This window comes from Macaca nemestrina, chromosome 1 (genome assembly GCF_043159975.1).
Source record: "Macaca nemestrina isolate mMacNem1 chromosome 1, mMacNem.hap1, whole genome shotgun sequence".
NCBI lineage: Eukaryota > Metazoa > Chordata > Mammalia > Primates > Cercopithecidae > Macaca > Macaca nemestrina.
The window spans coordinates 181,764,984-181,775,685 of record NC_092125.1 but is presented as its reverse complement, the minus strand read 5'-3'; positions in this window follow the sequence as shown (position 1 = coordinate 181,775,685).

Here is a 10,702-nt window from a genome sequence, read left to right as displayed (position 1 = left end):
AATGGTGTGATCTCAGCTCACTGCAACCTCTGACTCCCAGGTTCAAGCAATTCTCTTGCCTCAACCTCCCAAGTAGCTGGGATTACAGACATGCGCCACCACACCTGGCTAATTTTTTGTATTTTTAGTAGAGATGGGGTTTCGCCATGTTGGCCAGGCTGGTCTCGAACTCCTGACCTCAGGTTATCCACCTGCCTCGGCCTCCCAAAGTGCTAGGATTACAGGCGTGAGCCACCGTGCCCGGCCTGAGCCTTACTTTTAAAAATTAAAAGATAAATTATTCTTAATTATCCATCTTTATAATTGAAAGTCAGGATAAGGCAGAAATGTGAAATGTTGATTCTACATTGAGTAGATTGGAATGGTATGAGCCCATTAACGTCTTAAACCCAAAATTATCTCCCCCTTGCTTTAATGTCTAAAATTCCCCCGTTAGTGATTCATGTCCCTTTTAATAACTCCTGTTAAATGCCAATAACACCCTCGAAAGGAGTGAGAAACTAACCCATTTTGTGAATGGATATGTTTTATTTCCTCTAGTTTGAAGCATACTCTAGGCAGCTTCAGATCACTATGAACCTGGGGCAGGTGAAGAGATTGCTAGATCTAGGGGGAAAGACATAGAAAGAAGAGGTAGGTAACAAGAGAAATATTACCCACTTCAACATTTTGTCCAGGGCCCATGCTCTAAGACATTATACCTTTGGAGCTCTAGCTATTAATTGTCCCACCCACTTATTGCTATCCACATTTGACAGCTTTGTATCTAGGTCAAGAAGTAGGCATGTTCTTATGGAGTCTTCTCCCCGAAACTGAATGTGTGCGCAATATACCACGCAATTTGTGTGATGATAAAAATAATTTTCTCAGCCAGGCATGGTGGCTCACACCTATTATCCCAGCAGTTTGGGAGGCCAAGACAGGTGGATCACCTGAGGTCAGGAGTTCGAGACCAGCCTGGCCAACATGGTGAAACCCTGTCTCTACTAAAAATACCAAAATTAGCCGGGCATGGTGGCTCACGCCTGTAATGCCAGCTACTTGGGAGGTTGAGGCAGAAAAATCCCTTCAACACAGGAAGCAAAAGTTACAGTGAGCTGAGATTACGCCACTGTATTCCAGCCTGGGCAACACAGTGAGACTCCATCTCAAAAACAAACAAACAAACAAAGTTTTCTCCTATACTAGAAACATAGTTCTAGAAGAATTTGATGTTCAAAACTTCATGATAAATTAGAAGTGACTCTAAAAAATATGACAAATGGAAGATTATTTTATCACAAATCCAGCTAAGTTGCTCCTCCTCTCTGGACTAAAGATACACATTTTGATGCTCTGCCTGGAAAGAAGAATGTGAAGACACAAAATGATATTTAAAAATCTAATTATATTATTTGCTTTTAAGAAACCGATCATGGCATTCTTTTGCACTTTGAATAAAATCCAGCTGCTTGCTATCACTTATATGGCTTACTTATTAATTATTTCTGTGCTTCCTCTAAGTCTGCCATCTCATCTACCATTCAGCTTTTTGCTCCAGTCCACACTGGCTTTTTAATGTCCTTCAACACACTAGAGTAGTTCCTGCTTTAGGGCCATTACCTCTGTTCCTCTGCCTGGAGTGTTCTTACTCCAAATTTTGCATAGCTAAGTTCTTCACACCAGTCATATGTCAGCAAACATGTCACTGTTAAGAGAGGCCTTTTCTTATTCTACCTAAAATAGTACTGATGGTCAGGCGTGGTGGCTCACACATATAATCCCAGCACTTTGGGAGGCTGAGGTGGGTGGGTTGCTCAAGCCAGGAGTTTGAGACCAGCCTGGGCAACATGGTGAAACCCCATCTCTACAAAAAATACACACACACACACAAATTAGCCAGGTGTGGTGGTGCATGCCAGATACTTGGGAGGCTGAGGTGGGAGGGTTGCTTCAGCTCAAGAGGGTGAGGCTGCAGTGAGCCATGATCATGCCACTGTGCTCCAGTCTGGATGACAGAGCAACACCCTGTCTCAGAAAAGTAATTAATTAAAATAATACTCATCATCTGAAATTATATTATTTGTCTATTAGCTCACTGTCTATATACCTTCTCTATATTATAGGCCCATGAGAAAGTTGGTACTTCATTTGTCTTGTTCCCCACTACATCCCTAGAGTCAAAAATGGGGCCTGGCACGTAGTGGGTATTCAATAAATACTTGTCAAATTGATGAATGAATGATATGGGAAATTGAAGTTTCAAGATCCCTGGAGAGACAGAAGAGTGGGATTAGCCTTAAATTGGAGAGGAAGATCATTATCATTGGGCCTAGAAGGAAAGAGACACAGATAGGTGAAAATGCAGCAAAAATTTTAAATAGTTTTAGGAAGAAAGAAGCAGCAGGAATTTTAAAGAGTTCCCTTCTGACAGTCACCAGCCTCCTCTTTTTTTTTTTTTTTTTTTTGTTTTTTGTTTTTTGTTTTGAAACATACAAAGTCAATGTTGAGACTGAAAGGATAGGTAGTAGTATAGAAAGTTCTGCTTTTGTGGGAACTGGTAAATGTGATATTTGCTTTTTTTTTTTCCTTATTTAAATTTCACATGTCTTGAAGCCAAGCCCAGCTGGTAGTTTCTGTTTCTTGAGTAACCGTAATACTTTGTGCCAAGACTGTTACTTTCTTTTTTTTTTTTTTTTTGGCGGGGGTGGGGACCGTGGCGGGGATGGAGTCTCGCTCTGTTGCCCAGGCTGGAGTGCAGTGGTACAATCTCGGCTCACTGCAACCTCTGTCTCCTGGGTTCAAGCAATTTTCCTACCTCAGCCTCCTGAGTAGCTGGAATTACAGGCACCTGCCACCATGCCCAGCTAATTTTTGCATTTTTAGTAGAGACAGGGTTTCACCACATTGGTCAGGCTGGTCTTGAACTCCTGACCTCAGGTAATCCACCTACCTCGGCCTCCGGAAGTGCTGGGATTACAGGCATGAGCCACTGCGCCCGGCCTCTAAGACTGTTACTTTCATTAACTTAATCCTCGCAGGAACCTAAATCTGTTATTCACCAGTTTATAGATGAAGAAACTGAGGTTGAGAGAAGTTAGATAACTTGCACAAAATCAACAATAAGAAAGTGGGACTACCAAAATTGCAAACCATGAGTGTCTGATTCCAAAGATTATATTCTTTCATCTCTTACATGTTGCCTGTCACATACCTAGAATAAATAGGCTTATGATGTGTTAATTTGATCATTGATATTCTCTCTTGCTTGGGGTTAACACCCCAAGTCTAAGCTTTATTTATTTTATTTAATTTTATTTTTTGGAAACAGGCTTTCACCATGTTTCCCTGTCTGGTCTTGCCCTCCTGGGCTCAAGCGATCCACTCAAGCACCTTGGTCTCCCGAAGTGCTGGGATTACAGGGTGTGAGCTACTGTGCCCAACCAACCCCCCAGTCTAAGCTTTAAATGTAATATGCGAAGTAACAAATGTTATAACATATACACAAAATGACACAAAAATGACAGTTGATAACTCTCATTAAGAAAGCATCTGGCTTTCCAACAGCCTGCCTACCTTTCTAAATAATTGTGTCTAAAAGTCATTTACTTAGGGTAGAGCTAAGCAAGCCTGGCACCTGTGCCCAGCATGTGTGGTAACAGCATGATGATATTTGTTAGAGCATGCACAGTTAAGGAGGGTGACCACATAGGCTGATGGTGCAGTGTCAGAATTCAAGCAGAGTAAGGAGCGGAGAGGTGAGGGCCACAGTAACAATGGGAGATTGGTTACAAAGAGGGGTGATTTACCAAATAAATAAATATATTGAAGATAATGGGAAATGGGAGCCAGGCTTCTCACAGTGGGTGTAAGGAGTTACAAATATGGAAAAGCAGAAAATTAGAATGAACTCTGTGGTGTTGGATTGGAATTGTAGGTATTTGTGTAAACTCATGATTTGCAATAGGTAGACATAGAATAAAACATAGATGTGTGTGTGTGTGTGTGTGTGTGTGTGTGTGTGTGTGTGTGTGTGGTCTGGCACGGTGGCTCATGCCTGTAATCCCAGCACTTTGGGAGCCCGAAGCGGGTGGATAACCTGAGGTCAGCAGTTTGAGACCAGCCTGGCTAACAGAGCAAAACCCTGTCTCTACTAAAAATACAAAAATTAGCCGGGTGGGGTGGCGCACGCCTATAGTCCCAGCTACTTGGGAGGCTGAGGCAGGAGAATCACTTGAACCCGGGAGGCGGAGGTTGCAGTGAGCCGAGATTGCACTACTGCACTCCAGCCTGGGTGACAACGCAAGACTCTGTCTCAAAAATAGTAAGGGGTGTGTGTGGGTGTGTGTGTGCGTATACACACACATATTCTCTAGCTACGTTCACTAAGAGGACCTAGGAGCAGTGACACCCAACAGCAATGAGCACACCTAATGCCTCCATTTTGGTTTCCAAATGCATTCTTTACTAAAAGGCCATTTTCCAATAAAAAGAACCAGGGCTTCCTGGAGAAATGACTGATTCCAAGGCTAGGGCAGAGAAGGTACAAGATGAACCTGGAACATCTTGCTAAGCCACAAAGTAAAGAACTATTCATAGAATAATGAGGACATGTCAAAAAGACCCAGAGGCTAGCTTGAAGGGACTCTCACTCCCAGGGCCAGAATGTGGACAATCTGAGCCTCAAAATAAATAACAATAGTAACAAATTATAACTCATTGTGTAAAATAGGAAGTAATGTGTCTAAACTGCTGAATGAATGAGTGAATGAAAAGAGAAAACTTTTTATTACAGTATAATGCCAACAATAAATGTACAAGCAATGATGGAATTAGAAAATCCCCACTTGGCCATCATAACAGTAATGAATCAACCAAGAAACATCTATGTATGCTAAACTTCTTGGTACACATCTGATGAGGAATGGAATATTTACATAGTCTCAAAGTATCTCCCCACAAAATACTTCTTGATTAAGAAGAGACAAAGATAACTTAACAGTGGAAAAACCTGGCAAACACCATTTAATCTGTAAATTAATAATATTAGTAAGGAGACAATTGAAATTGCTACAGCCTGATGGTATGTCATGAGGAAAAACCCAGCATGCCTTCTGTGCTATTCCTGCCAAAATGCATAACTTGAATCTAATCAAGAAGAAACATCAGACAAATCAAATTGAGGGATATTCTATAAAATAACTCACCTATAATCTTTACAAGTAGCAAGGTCATGAAAGTCGAAGAAAGACTAAAGAATTGTTCTGATTAAAGATTAATGAGACATAACTAAATGCATCACTTTCAGTGACATTATTGGGATAACTGCTTAAACTTAAATGGGTTCTGTGGATTAGATGATAGTAATACATAAGTGTTAATTTCCTGATTTTGAGAATTTGTGAATGATGGAACATCATCGGGGTGACCTACTCTCAAAGGGGAAAAAGTGACTTATTTGTACAGTTCTTGTTACTTTCCTGTAAGTTGGAAATTATTTCAAAATAAAAAGGAAAAATGTTACAACAGAAGGGAGACAAAAAGGGTACCATTTGAAACATTGGAACTATCAGTGTCTTAAATGAACAATGTAAATTCCTGAAATTGTGGGCAGAAAAATGATGTTTGTGGGGGTAACAGTAGCAATTATTCTTCCTCTACCCACACTCTCCAAGATCCTGCTGAAGACCTACCTCCTCCTAGAAGCCTTCTTTGACTATTACAGCCCACACTCATTCCATACCTGAACTTTGACTATTACAGCCTGTATCTATTCCATACCTGAACTTGGGATACATGTTGTTGGTATCACTTCCTTGGCAGTAAATCATGTATAACCTGTGACTTCTCTTGTACTATTGTCTTATATAAATTTTGAACTCCTGTTTAAATCTTCTCATGAATATTACCTCCCTAATTATATTGTAATTAATTGAGGAGTAGATACTATATATGATCTCTTTTCCTCCCCAAAGTAGCTAACACATGTTTTGCAATCACATTTCCACATCCCAAGGACTGTCAAGTAATAATTAGTCTCACTTAGCAAATGTTTTTTGCCTACTAATTATGTATCAGGCACTGTAAATAATAATTTCCTACATGTATAGGATGCATTGGCCGGGCACAAGGGCTCACGCCTGTAATCCCAACACTTTGGGAGGCAGAGGTGGGTGGATCACGAGGTCAGGAGTTCAAGGCCAGCCAAGCCAAGACGGTGAAACCCTGTCTCTACTAGAAATACAAAAATTAGCCAGGCGTGATGGAGGGCACCTGTAATCCCAGCTACTAAGGAAGCTGAGGCAGAGAATTGCTTGAACCCGGGAGGCGGAGGGTGAGCCAAGATTGTGCCACTACATTCCAGCCTGAGTGATAAAGTGAGACTCCGTCTCAAAAAAAAAAAGAAGAAAAAAAAAAGAAAACCACAACTTCCAAGTCCAGTGGTTTTTCCACTCCACTATAGGAAACAGGTAACAAGTCTGGACACAGTAATGGACTTATGTGGGTTGTATTAGTTTTCTATTACTGCTGTAACAAATTACCACAAACGTAGTGGCTTAAACAATACAAATGTATTATTTCACAGTTCTGTAGAAGTCTGACACAGTTCTCACTGGCCTAAAATTAAGGGGTGGGCAGAGTTGCATTCTTTTCTAAAGGCTCTAGAAGATCGTCTGTTTCCTTGCTATTTCCAGCTTCCAGATGTTGCTCACATTCTTTAGCGTGTGTTCTTCTTCCTCCATCTTCAAAGCAAGCAACATTGTATCTCTCTGTCTGTCTTCCATAGTTGTATCTTCCTCTGACTCTCTATTTTACTTTTTTTTGAGACAGAGTCTGGCTCTGTCGCCCAGGCTGGAGTGCAGTAGCGCAATCTCGGCTCACTGCAACCTCCGTCTCCTAGGTTCAAGCAATTCGCCTGCTTCAGCCTACCGAGTAGCTGGGACTACAGGCACCCGCCACCATGCCAGGCTAATTTTTTGTATTTTTAGTAGAGACAGGTCTCACCGTATTAGCCGGCATGGTCTCCTGATCTTGTGATCCGCCCACCTCGGCCTCCCAAAGTGCTAGGATTACAGGCCTGAGCCACCGCGCCCAGCCTATTTTACTTTTAAGGATACTTGAGATTACGTTGGGCCAACTCCAATAATCCAAGATAACCTCGCTATTCAATTGATTAGTAACCTTAATTTCTTAAGTAATTTTAATTCTCCTTTGCCATATATCTTAACATATTCACCGATTCCAGGAATTAGGGCGTGGACATCTTTGGGAGGCCATTATTCTGCCTATTGTGTATATGTTCTTCGAAATTTCACTTCCCAAAGATCTACTGAGTGCTTTCGCACCTTAACTCATGGTGTGACCACTTCTTCCATCAATTGAAAATCAGTCATTAGATTCTAACAGGACAATTTGTTTACTGGTATACCAACTTTAGCAATTACTTTCTATGAAAAATAAGACAGATTTACAAAAGTTAGTATCCTCTGAGTCCACTGACTCCTCATTCAACAATAAGGAAATTGAGGCCAGAAACATTAATAACTTGCCCAAGGACACACAGCTAGCAAGTGGCAGAGCAGGAATGTAGACTTAGGTCCTACTACAAAGCTCACAGCTTTTCCATTACACCATTTTATCACCAATAATAGCTACTCCTAGGGCCTACATCAAATGCCTGTGGTTTAAAGTTAATTCATTCCTTTGAATTATCCACTTCTTTATGGACTGCCTTGAAAATGCAAATTCAAGGAAGAGAGGAAGTCAAATTGCCTCTGTTTGCACATGACATGATGGTATATTTAGAAAACCCCATCGTCTCAGCCCAAAAACTCCTTAAGCTGGTAAGCAACTTCAGCAAAGTCTCAGGATACAAAATCAATGTGCAAAAATCACAAGCATTCCTATACACCAATAATGGACAAGCAGAGAGCCAAAGCATGAGTGAACTCCCATTCACAACTGCTATAAAGAGAATAAAATACCTAGGAATACGACTTACAAGGGACGTGAAGGACCTCTTCAAGGAGAACTACAAACTACTGCTCAAGGAAATAAGAGAGGACACAAACGGAAAAACATTTTATCCTCATGGACAGGAAGAGTCAATATCGTGGAAATGAACATACTGCCCAAAGTAATTTATAGATTCAATGCTATTTCCATCAAGCTATCATTGACTTTCTTCACAGAACTATGAAAAAAAACTGCTTTAAATTTCATATGGAACCGAAAAAGAGCCTGTATAGCCAAGACAATCCTAAGCAAAAAGAATAAAACTGGAGGCATCACACTACTTGATTTCAAACTATACTACAAGGCTACAGTAACCAAAACAGCATGGTACTGGTACCAAAACAGATATATACATCAATGGAACAGAACAGAGGCCTCAGAAATAACACCACACATCTACAACTACCTGATCTTCAACAAACCTAACAAAAACAAACAATGGGGAAAGGATTCTCTATTTAATAAATGATACTGGGAAAACTGGTTAGCCATATGCAGAAAGCAGAAACTGGGCCCCTCCCTTATACCTTATACAAAAATTAAGTCAAGATGGATTAAAGACTTAAGCATAAAACGTAAAACCATAAAAACCCTAGAAGAAAACCTAGGCTATACCATTCAGGACATAGGCATGGGCAAAGACTTCATGACTAAAACACCAAAAGCAATTGCAACAAAAGCCAAAATTGACAAATGGAATCTAATTAAAGAGCTTCTGTACAGCAAAAGAAACAATCACCATACTAAACAGGCAACCTACAGAATGGTAGAAAATTTTGCCAGTCTATTCATCTGACAAAAGTCTAATATCCAGAATCTATAAGGAACTTAAACAAATTTACAAGAAAAAAAAAACAAACAATTCCATCAAAAAGTGGGCAAAGGATATGAACAGACACTTTGCAAAAGAAGACATTTATGTGACCAACAAACATATGAAAATAAACTCATCATCACTGGTCATTAGAGAAATGCAAATCAAAACCACAATGAGATACCTTCTCACGCCAGTTAGAATGGCGTTCATTACAAAGCTAGGAAACAACAGGTGCTGGAGAGGATGTGGAGAAACAGGAACGCTTTTACACTGTTGGTGGGAGTGTAAATTAGTTCAACCATTGTAGAAGACAGTGTGGTGATTCCTTAAGGATCTAGAACCAGAAATACCATTTGACTGAGCAATCACATTACTGGGTATGTACCCAAAGGATTAAAAATCATTCTACTATAAAGACACATGCACACTTATGTTTATTGCAGCACTATTTACAATAGCAAAAAACTTGGAACCATTCCAAATGCCCATCAAAGGTAGACTGGATAAAAAAAAAATATGACACATATACACCATAGAATACTATGCAGTCATAAAAAAAGGATGAGTTCATGTCATTTTCAGGGACATGGATGAAGTTGGAAGCCACCATTCTCAGCAAACTAACACAGGAACAAAAAACCAAATATCGCATGTTTTCTCTCGTATGTAGGAGTTGAACAATGAGAACACATGGACACAGGGAGGGGAATGTCACACACTGGGGCCTGTCAGGGGGTAGGGAGCAAGGGGAGGGAGAGCATTAGGACAAATACGTAATGCATGCAGGCCTTAAAACCTAGATGATGGGTAGATAAGTGCAGCGAATCACCATGGCACATGTATCCCTATGTAACAAACCTGCACGTTCAGCACATGCATCCCAGAATCAAAAAAAAAAAAAAAAAAAAAAAAAAGGCGGTGAAAGAGAATGCTGTATTCTATCTCAGCCTAGAATACGCTGTCCTGAGGTCATCTATTCACTCCCCTGTGCTTCTGTTGTCCTCAATTACAATGCAATTTTGATGATCCCAAAGTCACTGTTTTAAGAAGGCAAGTTTTGCATTAAATGCTTATTTACTATTGCTCTGGTATATTTAGAAAACAGAGCAACCTATTGAGAAGTAAGCGCCTACTCAAATCTCCCTTCTGATTTTAAACTTCAACCATCAGGAGCCACACAACCTACTCACACCACTCTGTGTGCAGACTTTCTTGTATCTGCCCTTTCTTTCCCCTCTTCCTGGGAGGTCCTCTCAACTCTCTCCCATTCCTAACAGCCAGACATTTATACCTAGAGAATACTTCCTGGTCCTTTAGCCCTGTTTCTAAACTTTCTCCTGTTCTCCTGGTACAGACAGATACTCTGTCTTCTTTCCTCCAGCACTTGGTGTTATCGTTTATCTCACAACTCTCAAATTTTCTGTTCCATTGGCAGAAGGACAGAAAGTGTTTGCAGGCAAACACGGGACATCACACAAAAAAGAAAGAAAATGCAGATTCCAGCAGTAGGAGCATACCATCACTAAATATATTTTGCATTTAATGGATTTAATATTAATATTCATTTCCATTAATCAAAAGTGATGAACCCCAGTGGTCCCTGACCTGGAATAATTTTTAACATCATTACAGAGCCAGTTTAGATCATGCACCATGATGCTGGTCTGTGGGAAAATGTCCCTTAGTAAATCAGCCTAGTCAATCTCCTATAGCATCCAGGGCCCTCTGCCTTCCCAGCTCAAGCAATCCTCCCACCTTAGCCTGCCGAGTAGCTGGAACTATAGGTGTGTACTATCATGCTTGGCTAATTTTTGTATTTTTTGTAGAGACAGGATTTTGCCAGCCTGGCTAATTTTTGTATTGTTTGTAATGTCGGGGTTTCATCATGTT